This window comes from Bacillus rossius, chromosome 2 (assembly GCF_032445375.1).
Source record: "Bacillus rossius redtenbacheri isolate Brsri chromosome 2, Brsri_v3, whole genome shotgun sequence".
Taxonomy (NCBI): domain Eukaryota; kingdom Metazoa; phylum Arthropoda; class Insecta; order Phasmatodea; family Bacillidae; genus Bacillus; species Bacillus rossius.
Genome location: NC_086331.1, coordinates 73,341,735 through 73,357,021, shown reverse-complemented (window position 1 = coordinate 73,357,021; position 15,287 = coordinate 73,341,735). Strand labels below are relative to the sequence as shown.

At 36.6% G+C, this 15,287-nt stretch overlaps 1 protein-coding gene across 2 annotated transcripts in view; it reads right to left on the bottom strand.

Moving 5' to 3' along the window:
• Positions 1-15,287, bottom strand: part of LOC134528786 (uncharacterized) — a 195,577-nt gene that overhangs the window by 14,837 nt on the left and 165,453 nt on the right. The gene's annotated exons all lie outside the window — the stretch shown is intronic.

The window sequence follows — 15,287 nt, the reverse complement described above, 5'->3', positions numbered from 1 at the left end:
ATGTTTTAAGGTATAGTATTCGACTAAGTAATGAAACTTTTTGTTTGAATTATTCCTGTCAAAATAGTGTTAGTTTTAGTTTGCTAACAGGTATTCACCACTTAAAAGAATCTCCGGATACATCTCAAGCACTATGTCATAAAAATCTCCATGAATAATTTATGACACAAGAAAACAGAAAGCACACCAAGATACACCAGACATGGTCTTGAGTAGTGGAGGTAGAAAATTACCATCATCTTCAAAAAACTCAGCCTGACTAAGGTGGATTTTTCAAAACCACTCGCAAGTCTAGCAGGACGGTAATGTGTGAGGGGTGGAAGGAAGAAATGTAACAGTAACCTGACAGCCTAACATGACTAGCCTCTCAAGCAAGCCCCAAGTACAACCACTAATGACCTAGGCGACTCGAGATAGGGTGGCGAAGCACAAGAATGTCTGAGAGAATTAACCTGTCACAACAGCCCCTTTAATTCCCGAATTCGTGGCGCCAAAGTACACCTGAGTATCAGACATTATTCGCTCCCACAACTAAACTGCTTGGCAATACTTGACATGGTAAAAGTTATAGTTTTCAAGGAAATAAAAATTCAATCGTATGGAATCATTTAGAAAATTTATTTTGAGTCGGTGTTAGCAGTTAAACAAAAGCCTGGTTAGCATAAAGAATCGGTAAATATAAAAACCTTTGCTGTAACAAAAATTCATGCAAAAAATCACAAACACAACACTTGCTTGTGTATTTTTTTCTACAACATGCATTTCATTAAGTACAACCAGGGTCACTTGAAAATCCTCAATATAAGACAGAGTATGTAGGATATTAGTTTAAAATCTGGTGGAAGCAATTGCATTTCTTAAATTGGTTATAGCAGTCTTATGAGGAAAGCTTTATATTTTTTTTAGACTTTTCATGTGATAGAACAGTGTTTTTTCATGGTTTGTAAACTTATTTTACTTGCAGTTATACAGTATGTTTGAGGATTATAGAAAATAATAGTAGGTATCACACTAACGCGAATGAATGGGCAGCTATTGAAAAAAAATAGCTTGTTTTACCACACACACCCTGATAGTAGTATGTAATAGTGGCTCCTGGCCCTGGCTTCTGGCTGTGGTTGTAGTATCTACTCGCCATATTGGATTTGTGAAGCCACGGCGGCCATCTTGGACTCAAAAATTCCTCAAAATTACTCAAAAATGACTCAAAATTACTCAAAAATTCCCGTTTTGAAGAAAAATTTCTCGTTTTCTTCCACAAAAATTAGAAAATTAGGATTTCGAAAACCACAAAAGTGGTTTTGCCATAAAAACCACAAAATTCCTAATATAAGCTTAAGCATCCATGTCTACAGCCTCCGATAACTCTTTTAGGATTATGATGTCACAGTTGCAATTTTCGTTACGCCCGCCATCTTTAAAATCCGCAATTTTTATCATAAAAAAATTGAATAATCGAATTGAATAATAAAAATCTTAAAAACCAATGTTGCACCTATCGTTACGGTCGCCATATTAGATTATATAAATGTTGCATGTTTCGTTACGCCCGCCATCTTGGTTGAGTACGATGCCATCGTTACACTTTATGTTACAACCGTCATATTGGATTATCTTAATGTTGCATGTTTCGATACGCCCGCCATCTTGAACTTTTTTATTTATTATACGATTTTTTTGAAAAAAAATTTAAAAATCATCAAAAAATTTACTTATTAGAATACAAATTGATTAAATCTATTTCCGTCCTTGGTTCGAAACCACAAAGAGCAAAAAAAAACCAACAGATCCTTCCTCCACAGAAGCTACCTACAGACTGACCTATCACCACCAATAACAAGGTACATATCGTCAACCAGTATGTCGTCATGTTCGCCACCTTGTCTTCGTCCGCTGGAGGCCACCATCTTGTTTTCGTCTGCTAGAGTGTTCTGGTGTCATGTTAGTAAAATTTTCTGTTCAACATACCTTTAACATCGACTGTTGGCAAAAACTTTGTTATTGATCTTGAACATTGACATTGACCTTGAACCTTCACGTTGAACCTTGACCTTGAACTTGAACTTTGACCTTGAACAATGACCTTGAACTTTGACCTTGACCTTTAATTTTGACCTTGACCTTGAATTTTGACCATGACCTTGAACTCTGATCTTGACCTTAAACTTTGACCTTGACCTTGACCATGATCTCTGATTTTGACCTTGACGACCACCATGGATCCGACATTTTATGATCAGTACATGCTACCAGGTGCTACCGTCTGCTAGTGGTCATTGCCACCATCTTGTTTTCGTCTGCTGGAGAACACCATCTTGTGTGTGTACTCGTCTTACCATCATGCTAGTTTTATTCTAACCCGCTACAGTGCAGTAATCATTTATTATTACTCAGGTGCCCGCCATCTTGAAATTTGGGCGCCATCTTGAAATCATGTATTTATTTAGCTAGAAATGCGGGAAAAATTCCAAAAGTCTCCGAAAAAATCCATTATTAATTTACAAATTATATCGATGGATTCCTGTCCACGGTTCGATTCTTGTCCAGTGACAGTTGTAACTAATTATTAAATAAATTTTAGATCCTGTTTCCTTTACCTTTCGCGGAGTTTATTAATCATTCACTCTACGAAAAACAACTCAAGACAATATACCTGACCAACGAATTAAATACAGTGACGATAAGCCTATTATGAAAGTTTAATTTTTCAATCATCTGAATAACCTATAAGCCGTTCATGTACAAGGCCACACATTCAGACCAATTGTCTTCAGACCATGAGACCGAGGCATGTCAATATTAGGCGTATAGGCTAGTCATTTCAGGACCGCATGGCCTTTTTCGAGGTTAGCTAATTATATTCAATTAGTACATCGTGACATTTTTTATACATACTAAAGGTCCAAGTGGCCTTAAAAAATATTTTAGTAACACCAAGAGGTTTTGAACTAGTAAATATTCAGTCACCACATTTTGTACTACGCGCAATCAACGAAAAGGTAGCACATTTGTCATTGGCTCCAATATTCATTGACTCCATTATTCATTGGCTCAAATATTCATTGGCTCCAATATTCATTGGCTCCAATATATATTGGCTCCAATATTCATTGACTCCAATATTCATTGGCTCCAATAGTCATTGGCTCACATATTCATTGGCTCCAACAAGCTCCAATATGCTCCATCAGTCTTTTGGCTTAACAGTCTTCTGGCTCCAACAGTATTTTGGCTCCAACAGTCTTTTGGCTTCAACATTCTTTTGGTTGCATCAGTCTTTTGGCTCCAATATTCAGTGACTCCAATAGTCATTGGCTCCTATAATCATTGACTCCAATAGTCATTGTCTCCAATTGTTATTGGTTCTAATAGTCATAGGCTCAAATAGTCATTGGCTTCTTCAGTCTATTGCTTTCATCAGTATAGTGACTCCACAATTCATTGGCTCCTACAGACATTGGCTCCAACTGTCTTTTGTCTCATCAGCGCCTAATATATTTGGCTAGAATTCTACGAGTCTAAGAGTCTATAAGGCTACAATGCTACGAGACTAAAAGGATCTAGCAGGTTACGAGTTATACATGGCTACGAGACTGTGAGGCTACAGATTTACGAAGCTTCTAGAACACGAGTTTACGTGACTGCGAGGATAGATGACTACAAGTCTGCATGAACACTTGACTACGAAGTAACTTGACTACAAGGCTCCAATTGGCGCATCTGTCTTCGTCGTAATTTTCTCTTTTGCTCCAACTGCACCAGCAGCATTATGTTATAATATTACAAAGCTACTTGCTCACGTAGCTTCAAGTCTACGAGACTCCAATGCATCATGACTACGTGACTACGAGCCATGAGGTTACGAGACTATGCGATTGCAATACTTCAAGGTTATGTGATCGCGAGGCTATAGGACTACATAGTTTCCATAACGCATTGTACAAGACTGCATGACTAATCGGCCGCGCGGCTACGAAACTTCATGACTCTAACTGACTACAATAGCACAATTCAGTGGTGAGAGTTAATTTATCTCATTCAAAGGTACTTGTTGCATTTAGTTCCGCTTTTCATCAACAGATGACGCCATGTGTTTCTTGCAGGTAAATAATATTTGATTATTTGCTGCATAACTAATTTACCGCGTGGCTACGAAACTTCATGTCTCTAACTGACTAAAATAGCATCATTCAGTGGACAACGTGACTAAGAATCTTCAAGTTTACGCGACTGCGAAGCTACAGAGCTACGAAGCCTCTAGAACACGAGTTTACGTGACTGCGAGGATACAGGACTACAAGTCTGCATGAGTACTTGACTACGAAGCTACTCGTTTATAAGGTTCCAATTGCCGCATGTGTCTTCGTCGGAATTTTCTCTTTTGCTCCAACTAATCCAGTGGCATTATGTTATAAGATTACATCACTACTTGTTTACGTAGCTACAAGTCTACGAGGCTACTTGGATACGTAGCTTCAATTCTACGAGGTCCCAAGACATCATGGCTACGCGACTACGAGCCATGAAGTTACGAGACTACATGACTACGAATCTTCAAGTTGACGAGACTGCGAGGCTACAGAGCTACGAAGCTTCTAGATCACAAGTTTACGTGACTGCGTGGATACAGGACTACAAGTCTCCATGAGTTCTTGACTACGAAGCTACTCGTCTACAAGGCTCCAATTGCCGCATCTGTCTTTGACGGAATTTTCTCTTTTGCTCCAACTGCACCATCAGTATTATGTTATAAGATTACAAGGCTACTTGCTTACATAGCTACAAGTCTACGAGGCTCCAATTCATCATGACAACGAGACTACGAGCCATGAGGTTACGAGACTATGCGATTGCAAGTCTTCAATGTTACGTGATCGCGAGGCTATAGGACTACGAAGCTTCCAGAATGCATGGTTACGAAACTGCATGACTAATTGGCCGCGTGGCTACGAAACTTCATGACTCTAACTGACTACAATAGCACAATTCAGTGGTGAGAGTTAATTTATCTCATGCAAAGGTACTTGTTGCATTTAGTTCCGCTTTTCATCAACAGATGACGCCATGTGTTTCTTGCAGGTAAATAATATTTGATTATTTGCTGCATAACTAATTTACCGCGTGGCTACGAAACTTCATGTCTCTAACTGACTACAATAGCACTATTAAGTGGTGAGAGTTAATTTATCTCATGTAAAGGCACTTGTTGCAAGTAGTTCCGCTTTTCTACATCAGATGACGCCATGTGTTGCTTGCAGGTAAATAATATTTATTTCTTTTATGCGGGATGCGGGATGCGGGATTCTCACTATCGATAGCATAAGCAGGATGACTTCGATAGTCTCCAAGGAGAAGGTAGTTCGTCCTTCCTGTTAGTGCTTCTCAGATTTCTCACGGTCCGCCATCTTGGATTGTAATGTCACGGTGGCCATCTTGGATGGGTGTGACCTTTAACTTTGACCGAAACCGCAGGAATGAACGCAAGAACACGGAAAAAACCATCTTAAATATTGATAAGAATATTCAGGAGCACACGGAGAAAACCATCATAATATTGTCAAGAATAATAAGAAGCAAACGGAGAAAACCGACACACGTTTTCTCTGATATCATAAAATTAAAGGGGAAAAATATAAAAAAAAAAAAAAATTAATAAAAAATAAAAAAAAGTAATTAAATACATAAAATTCTGGCTTGTACTAGAACTCTATCTTTGCTCATCAATGAGAAGTTCTCAAGCCATAATTTTATGTATTTTTTTTCTTAATTTTATTAATTTATTTTATTTTTAAGTATTTTTTCCTGTAATTTTATGATATCAAAGAAAACGTGTGTCGGAATTCTCAGTGTGCTTCTGATTATTCTTAACAATATTATGGTGGTTTTTACCGAGTGCTCCTGATTATTCTTGCCAATATTATTTTGGTTTTCTCTGTGTGCTCCTAATTATTCTTATCAATATTTTGATAGTTTTTTCTGTGTTCTTGCGTTCATTCCTGCGGTTACGGTAAAAGGTAAAGGTCACACCCATCCGAGATGGCCGCCGTGATGTTACAAGCCAAAATGGCAGACGTTGAGAAATATGATAAGCACTAACAGGAAGGATGAACTTCCTTCTCCTTGGAGACTATCGAAGCCATCCTTCTTATGCTATCGATAGTGAGCATCCCGCATCCCGCATAAAAGAAATAAATATTATTTACCTGCAAGCAACACGTGGCGTCATCTGATGTTGAAAAGCGGAACTACTTGCAACAAGTACCTTTGCATGAGATAAATTAACTCTCACCACTTAATAGTGCTATTGTAGTCAGTTAGAGACATGAAGTTTCGTAGCCACGCGGCCAATTGGTCATGCAGTCTCGTAACCATGCGTTCTGGAAGCTTCGTAGTCCTATAGCCTCGCGATCACGTAACATTGAAGACTTTCAATCGCATATTCTCGTAACCTCATGGCTCGTAGTCTCGTTGTCATGATGAATTGGAGCCTCGTAGACTTGTAGCTATGTAAGCAAGTAGCCTTGTAATCTTATAACATAATGCTGATGGTGCAGTTGGAGCAAAAGAGTAAATTCCGTCGAAGACAGATGCGGTAATTGGAGCCTTGTAGACGAGTAGCTTCGTAATCGAGAACTCATGGAGACTTGTAGTCCTGTATCCACGCAGTCACGTAAACTTGTGATCTAGAAGCTTCGTAGCTCTGTAGCCTCGCAGTTTCGTAAACTTGAAGATTCGTAGTCACATAGTCACGTAGTCTCGTAACTTCATGGCTCGTAGTCGCGTAGCCATGATGTCTTGGGACCACGTAGAATTGAAGCTACGTATCCAAGTAGCCTCGTAGACGTTAGCTACGTAAACATGTAGTCATGTAATCTTATAGCATAATGCTGCTGGAGTAGTTGGAGCAAAAGAGAAAATTCCGACGAAGACTGATGCGGCAATTGGAGCCTTGTAGGTGAGTAGCTTCGTAGTCAAGTACTCATGCAGACTTGTAGTCCTGTATACTCGCATTCATGTAATTTCGTGTTCTATAGGCTTCGTAGCTCTGTAGCTTCGCAGTCGCGTAAACTTGAAGATTCTTAGTCAAGTTGTCCACTGAATGATGCTATTGTAGTCAGTTAGAGACATGAAGTTTCGTAGCCACGCGGTAAATTAGTCATGCAGCAAAGAAATGAATATTATTTACCTGCAAGCAACACGTGGCGTCATCTCTTGATGAAAAGCGGAACTACATGCAACAAGTACCTTTGCATGAGATAAATTAACTCTCACCACTGAATGGTGCTATTGTAGTCAGTTAGAGTCATGAAGTTTCGTATCTGCGCGGCCAATTAGTCATGCAGTCTCGTAACCATGCGTTCGGGAAGCTATGCAGTCCTATAGCCTCGCGATCACGTAACCTTGAAGTCTTGCAATCGCATAGTCTCGTAACCTCATGGCTCGTAGTCACTTAGTCATGATGCATTGGAGTCTCGTAGACTTGAAGCTACGTGAGCAAGTAGCCTTGTAATATTATAACATAATGCTGCTGGTGCAGTTGGAGCAAAAGAGAAAATTACGACGAAGACAGATGCGCCAATTGGAGCCTTGTAGTCGAGTAACTTCGTAGTCAAGTATTCATGCAGACTTGTATTCCTCTATTCTCGCAGTCACGTAAACTCGTGTTCTAGAAGCTTCGTAAATCTGTAGCCTCGCAGTTTCGTAGCCATGTATAACTCGTAACCTGCTAGATCCTTTTATACTCGTAGCATTGTTGTCTCATACACTCTTAGACTCGTAGAATTCTAGCCAAATATATTAGGCGCTGATGAGACAAAAGACAGTTGGAGCCAATGACTGTAGGAGCCAATGACTGATGGAGTCAATGACTATTGGTGTCAATGACTATTGGAACCAATGACAATTTGAGTCAATGAATATTGGAGCCAATAGACTGATGGAACCAAAAGACGGTTGAAGCCAAAAGACTGTTGGAGCCAAAAGACTGATGGAGCCTTTTGGAGCCTGTTGGAGCCAATGAATATAGGAGCCCATGAATATTGGAGTCCATGAATATTGGAGCCAATGAATATTGGAGCCAATGTATATGGGAACCAATGAATATTGAAGCCAATGAATATTGAAGCCAATGACTATTGGAGCCAATGAGAATTGGAGTCGACTATTGGAGCCAATGACTATTGGAATCTATGAATATTGGAGCCAAAAGCCTGATGGAATCAAAAGACTGTTGGAGCCAAAAGACTGTTGTAGTTAAAAGACTGATTGAGCCTTTTGGAGCCTGTTGGAGCCAATGAATATTGGAGCCCATGAATATTGGAGCCAATAAATATTGGAGCCAATGAATATTGGAGCCAATGATAAATGTGCTGCCTTTTCGTTGATTGCGCGGAGTACAAAATGTAGTGACTGAATATTTACTAGTTAAAAACCTCTTTGTTTTACTAAAATATTTTTCACGGCCACTTGGTCCTTTAGTATGTATAAAAAATGTCACGATGGACTAATTGAATGTAATTAGTTAACCTCGAAAAAGGCCATGCGGTCCTGAAATGACTAGCCTATACGCCTAATATTGACATGCCTCGGTCTCATGGTCTGAAGACAATTGGTCTGAATGTGTGGCCTTGTACATGATCGGCTTATAGGTTATTCAGATGATTGAAAAATTAAAATTTCATGATTGGCTTATCGTCACTGTATTTAATTCGTTGGTCAGGTATATTGTCTTGAGTTGTTTTTCGTAGAGTGAATGATTAATAAACTCCGCGAAAGGTAATGGAAAACAGAATATAAAATTTGTTTAATAATTAGTTACAAATGTCACTGGGCAAGAATCGAACCGTGGACAGGAATCCATCGATTCAATTTGTAAATTAATAATTGATTTTTTCGGAGACTTTTGGATTTTTCGCGCATTTATAGCTAAATAATTACATTATTTCAAGTTGGCGCCCAAATTTCATGATGGCGGGAACCTCAGTAATAATCAATGATTACTGCACTGTAGCGGGTTAGAATAAAACTAGCATGATGGTAAGACGAGTACACACACAAGATGGTGTTCTCTAGCAGACGAAAACAAGATGGTGGCAATGACCACTAGCAGGCGGTAGCTCCTGGTAGCATGTACTGATCATAAAATGTCGGATCCATGATGGTCGTTAAGGTCAAAATCAAAGATCAAGGTCAAGGTCAAATTTCAAGGTGAAGGTCAAAGTTCAATTTCAAGGCCAAGGTTCAAGGTCAAAGTTCAAGGTCAATGTCTTAGTTCAAGATCAATGACAAAGTTTAATGCCAACAGTCGATGTTAAAGTTATGGTCAACAGAAAATTATACTAACATGACACCAGCACACACTTTAGCAGACGAAAACAAGATGGTGGCCTCTAGCGGACGAAGACAAGGTGGCGAACATGACGACATACTGGTTGACGATATGTACCTTGTTATTGGTGGTGGTAGGTCAGTCTGTAGGTGCTTCTGTGGAGGAAGGATCTGTTGGTTTTTTTTTTTTTTTGCTCTTAGCGGTTTCGAACCAAGGACGGAAATCGATCTAATTAATCAGTATTCCAATAAGTAAATTTTCTGATGAATTTTAAATTTTTTTCAAAAAAAAATCTGATACTAAATAAAGTTAAAGATTGCTGGCGTAACGCATATTTCAACATTAATAGGATCCAATATTGCGGTCGTAACGTAAAGTGTAAGGATGGCATTGTACTCAACCAAGATAGCGCGGCGTATCGAAACATGCAACATTAATAGGATCCAATATGACGGTCGTAACATAAAGTGTAACGATGGCATCGTACTCAACCAAGATGGCGGGCGTAACGAAACATGATATATTTATATAATTCAATATGGCGACCGTAACGATAGGTGCAACAGTGATTGATAAGATTTTTATATTTTAATACGATTATTTAATTTTTTTTTGTGATTTTTAAAATTTTCCCCGTGTTTCTAACATAAAAAATGCGGATTTTAACGATGGCGGGCGTAACGAAAATTGAAACGGTGAAATCATAATCCTAAAAGAGTTGTCAGAGGCTGTAGACATGTATGCTTAAGCCTATATTAGGAATTTCGTGGTTTTTAAGGCAAACCCACTTTTGTGGTATTTCGAAATCCTAATTTTCTAATTTTTGTGGAAGAAAACGAGAAATTTTTCCTCAAAACGGGAATTTTCGAGTCAATTTGAGTCATTTTTGAGGAAATTTGAGGAATTTTTGAGTCCAAGATGGCCGCCGAGACTTCACAAATCCAAGATGGCGGACAGATACCACAACCACAGCAAGAAGCCAGGGCCAGGAGCCGTTATTACATACTACTACTGATCACAACTAAACATTTTAAATCATGAGCTTTTAACACGGTCATTCTTCTTATGACATTTACCATTCTTTCTCAATCTAAACCCCTTGTCGCAGAGGCTACACCAGTGGCCTTTCGATAACATTTCATGGATTGATTTGGAATCCTAATTAGCTTCTGCCACTAGTGATATATGCATTATAAAAATTTATATTAAATTCAAATATTAAAAAATTAAACTATTTATTAGTTAGAATTGATTTAAAATTTAAAAAATCATAGTTGCAGTAGTTATGCTTTTAACCAACACATGTAAACAATCATTAATTTTAAGTCTAACATTTGCTCTATGAGTGATTGGACAGTGTAGAAGGATCTGCAACCCGAGACACAACACAGACGTACAAACTCACATATTTGTTGTTATTCATTTGACTTATATAAATGTTGTTTATGCATATGTGGCCTGCTGGATGTTTACTCATGCCCATAAGAGAAGGAAGCTTCAAAATATCTCAAGTGGAAAGAAAATCAAATTGGTGTTATCCTCGTAACATGCTACCATTTCTTATATGAAACATGATCATGAAATTTAACCACGTGTCATAATTAGTACCATTTACTTAAATTAACTAAAATCCTCAGCGCATAACAAGTAACACATGAATAATATAACCATGTTGGATTATTACCTCAGAATTGACTGAAGATGCTACATGGAAATTAATTTTATTTCTAAATAAAGTCACAGATTTATCAGTTCTAAGAGTAGAAATTATGCAAGCCTGACTCGAAACTATGACCTAAAACAAAATTGGATAGGCAGAAAAGGCAATAAAAATATTAATTTTTCTCATTAGATTGAATAACTTAAAATGGTTGGAGGGGTATAGTGGCAAATGGTGGGGTATAGTTGGAGGTGTATATTGCGATATGGTGGGGTATAGTGGGATATGGTTGGTGCTATATGTTAGGACATGGAGGGATATTGTGAGATATGGTTGGAAGAATATGGGGGTAAATGGTGAGGTATTGTTGGTGGGATATGTTGGGACATGGAAATATATGTTCGGACGTGGTGTGATAAGGTTGGAGGTTATAGTGGGCTAATGTTGGTGGGATATGTTGGGATATGGAAAGATATGGTGGGATATGTTTGGAGTGATATGGTGGGATAATGAATGATATTTTAGGTGGGATAAGGTTGGAGGGATATGGTAGGATATGGTTGGTGGGTATGTTGGGACATGAAAAAATATGGGATATGGAGTGATATGGGTGGAGAGATATGGTGGAGTATGGAGAGATATTGTTGGAGGGATATGGTAGGATATGGTGGGATAAGGTTCGTGGGATATGTTGGGACATCGAGGGATATGGTGAGATATGGTTGGAGGGATATGGTGGGATATGGTGAGATATGGTTGGTGGGATATGGTGAGATATAGTGGGATATCGTTAGTGGGCTATGTTGGGACATAGGGGTATGGTGGGCTATGGTGAGATATGATAGCAGACAATGACACATAATTTTTGGTGTGATGTTAATAATTTTGGGTTTCTTGTTTGGATGTGTGTAATTTTTTCATCTTGATATTTTGTTGATTTTTCTTATTTATTCTCTTGGGTGTTTTGTTGATTTATTTGTTATTTTTTGAATCCTTGTATAGTGCCCTAATCTAACCTATATCTCGGTCAATGTAGGATTATGGCCAGTCCCAAGCCCGGGAAAATTCAGAGAGGGGTATTAGTGAATTAGGTAATATCTGTCTTTGATATTTAAAAATATAAGCTTTTATCTACATGGTGTTTATTATTTTAGTTTATAACTTACTTACCTCAAGGTAAACATACTTGAATTGGTCTCGGGGATGAAATGAATTTAAATGTTTACGGAAACATTAAAAAGTATCTGCTTCCACGCGGGTTTTTAAACACGAATAAGTGTGAAAGAGAGATGTAAATATTACTTGTGAGTGAGAACTGTGAAAAATTTCTGGTACTGAAAGGTGTAACGTAAGGATGGAGTAAATAAATTATATTAAAATTGTAGAAGAAAATGTTATTAATTTTCTAAATAATTTTATAAGTATTTAATACATTAAATTAGTCATCGAATCCGCAATTATGAGACAGTTATATTTATATATAACTTATATTTCAGTATATAAATACAAAAATCATATATGAATTTGTCTTTAAGAAAAATGGATGGTCACATCACCATTACAAAAGAAATGGTTTAAGATTTTGTGGAACTTGTGAATTTTTTAAAAATTTATAGATTTTTTTGGTCTTGAAGGTTTAGAACAGCACTGGTAGGAAATAGAAACTCGACCTTACATGCATGAGGAAGAGCGAGACCGACAAACTTTAGGAACCATCAGAAGAAACAAACATGCTACCTCTCTCAGTTGAAATATAGATAGTGGTGCCAGCATAACAAAAAGTGCAACGCCCAGGACGCTCGATGATGATGTCATCGTGTTATTTTTATAAAATTTGTATAAAATATTTTTTAATAAATTTTTTCTCCAGTTTCTAAGGTTATTAAGTACAGATTTTAAAAATGACGGACATGGTGTCATAATACAAAATTGCGAAATATTCTACAAAACAAAATGGCGGAATGTTCTAGAAAACTAAATGTTGGCCGTAATTTAAGATGGCCGCCGGGGTTAATGGTCAAATTTAATGTCATCTAAGTTGGCCGCCGGAAGTGACGTAATCCAATTTGGCCTTCATGGATCGGCAATGGTGTCCCCATACATACGAGTACTGTATTTACTTACTACCCACTGGTAGGCGTCAATAGTACTGAGTATTGATTCAAAGTAGACAAGAGTACCGAGTTGAGAGTGAGAATTAAGCTAAAGGAAGGTGAGTGATACTCATTGCGTGCCATTAACTCATTAATCAGGTTAGTGCCTTAAACAGATTCTTTGCTCGTAGTGAGAAAAATCATCGTTTTTAGAAATTTGGTAGTGGATCTGTAGTCACACCTTACGAAGATTCCAAGAATTTGAAATTAATGATGTAAGTTATTTGTTATTAAAATATTCGGTGTTTATGTAAATAGATTTTCTTTGATTTTTATATTGTTATAGATTTAATTATTTTTTATACTTGTGCAAAGGGAACTATGATAAAATTTATATGAATATCATATAGTTAATAACTATTTGTTTTTCAGAATTCTTGGAATTTATTTTTCGAAATATTTCGCTTGCTATTTAAAGATTTTCAATGTGGTGGATAAGATAATAGATGAAGGTTGTTACATGATCTAAAACATATTACACGTGACTTCACGTGACAATATAATCGTAAAGTTTGCTGATACTTTCTTGTTCTGACCTTAGCAGCGTAATAATCAGTATTATGTATTGTGCTGCACTTATAACTAAATTATTAATTAATATTTTTTCATTTTTAAAAATTTACTTTTAATATAACTTTTCAGGACAGTGTTCGCATTTCATTTTTATTTAAATAATTTCATTATCCATATATTGTTAAAGTTCTTTAATTCTTCCAGAATTGGTAAAATAATATATTAGTTGTGTCTGTTTCCAGTATATACAAATATTTAAAAGAAACACTGAAACAGTAATAGTTATATGGCAATCTTGTTTATTTTGATATCACTTACATGTGATTAACTCTATATTTTCTGCCGTGTCAAACGATAAAGTCTTACCTTGCCCATTTGGAATCATCTACTATCTTCTACATATTTTTTTTGGTGGTGATGTAAAAATTTATATTATCATGTAAAATCTAAATCTTTATCGCTGTTTTGAGTGTGCAGAAGTTTTGTCTGTGTTAAAAGTGTATCCCATGATAATTATTTTGAAGATTGAAGTTAATCGTTTTAACATTTTATTTATTAGCGGGTCCAGTCATGGACCTCCTCTTGGTTCTGGTGTTCAAGAGAGGGAAACACAGTTAATAGAGTGGTACATCACTTCAGTAGAGGCCAGAAATTTTATTCAACAATATTATCTATATAAGGTTATTTAAAATGAATGTGTCTACAGCGACTGAATCTCTTTAGGTTTTGGACTTAAAATAAATGTTTTTGCAATTCAACTCTAACATTCAAATCTAGGAAGAATGAACTTTTATGCTTTTAACTTTCATCGGTATAATTCAACAGTCAAGAAACCATTTGAAGAAGAATAGTTAAAAAATTTAAATGAAATATTTACAATTTTTGTGTTCACCTATGTTGTTAACAAATCTGTTTTGATTTGTAGTAAATAAGGTACATACCTAGTTAAATGCGAGCTCTTCACCAATTCTTAATACTCAATTATGGTTGAATATGTGCTGTTAACTTGTTTGTTAATGTTAATTCATATTTTTATTTTAAAGGCCATTAATTGCAGTCAACACCTATCCAGTATTTCCCCGTAAATTTTCATATATTTTAACCTTTTCACTTCCAGATATTAATGTTGGTTTATATTAAGAGTATGTTTGCTTAATTATCTTATTTATTTATATTATTACTACTAATGTATTTTTTTTATTATTTGTCCATAATAACACAGTGCAGTACATTTGAAAGATCCTAACTTGCCTAGAACTTTCACCAGTTGTAGGATTTTCGTTACCGTCAATGCCCCCCATTGAGGTTATGTGGGACGATACGACGGATGAAAGCATTGCAGTTTAAAGTTATCACAGTATCATTTATGATAAATTTAATGAAAAATTAAATTAAAATTTAAATCCCCTAATATCTTTATTTAACGCTCTATAAACAAATTTTTCTGCCAGGCTCTAAATGGAACTCGGCAATCTGATCCTGTAAATTTAACTTTACGTTTAAATTTTCCTAAATCGTAAAGTCAAGAAAACGTTCTTGACTTAAATTTCACAAAGTCCATTGTGTAATACTCCTTAAGAAACAGCATGGTGATAACCATCCTAAAGTCAAACCGTTAAGTCACATGTCTAAA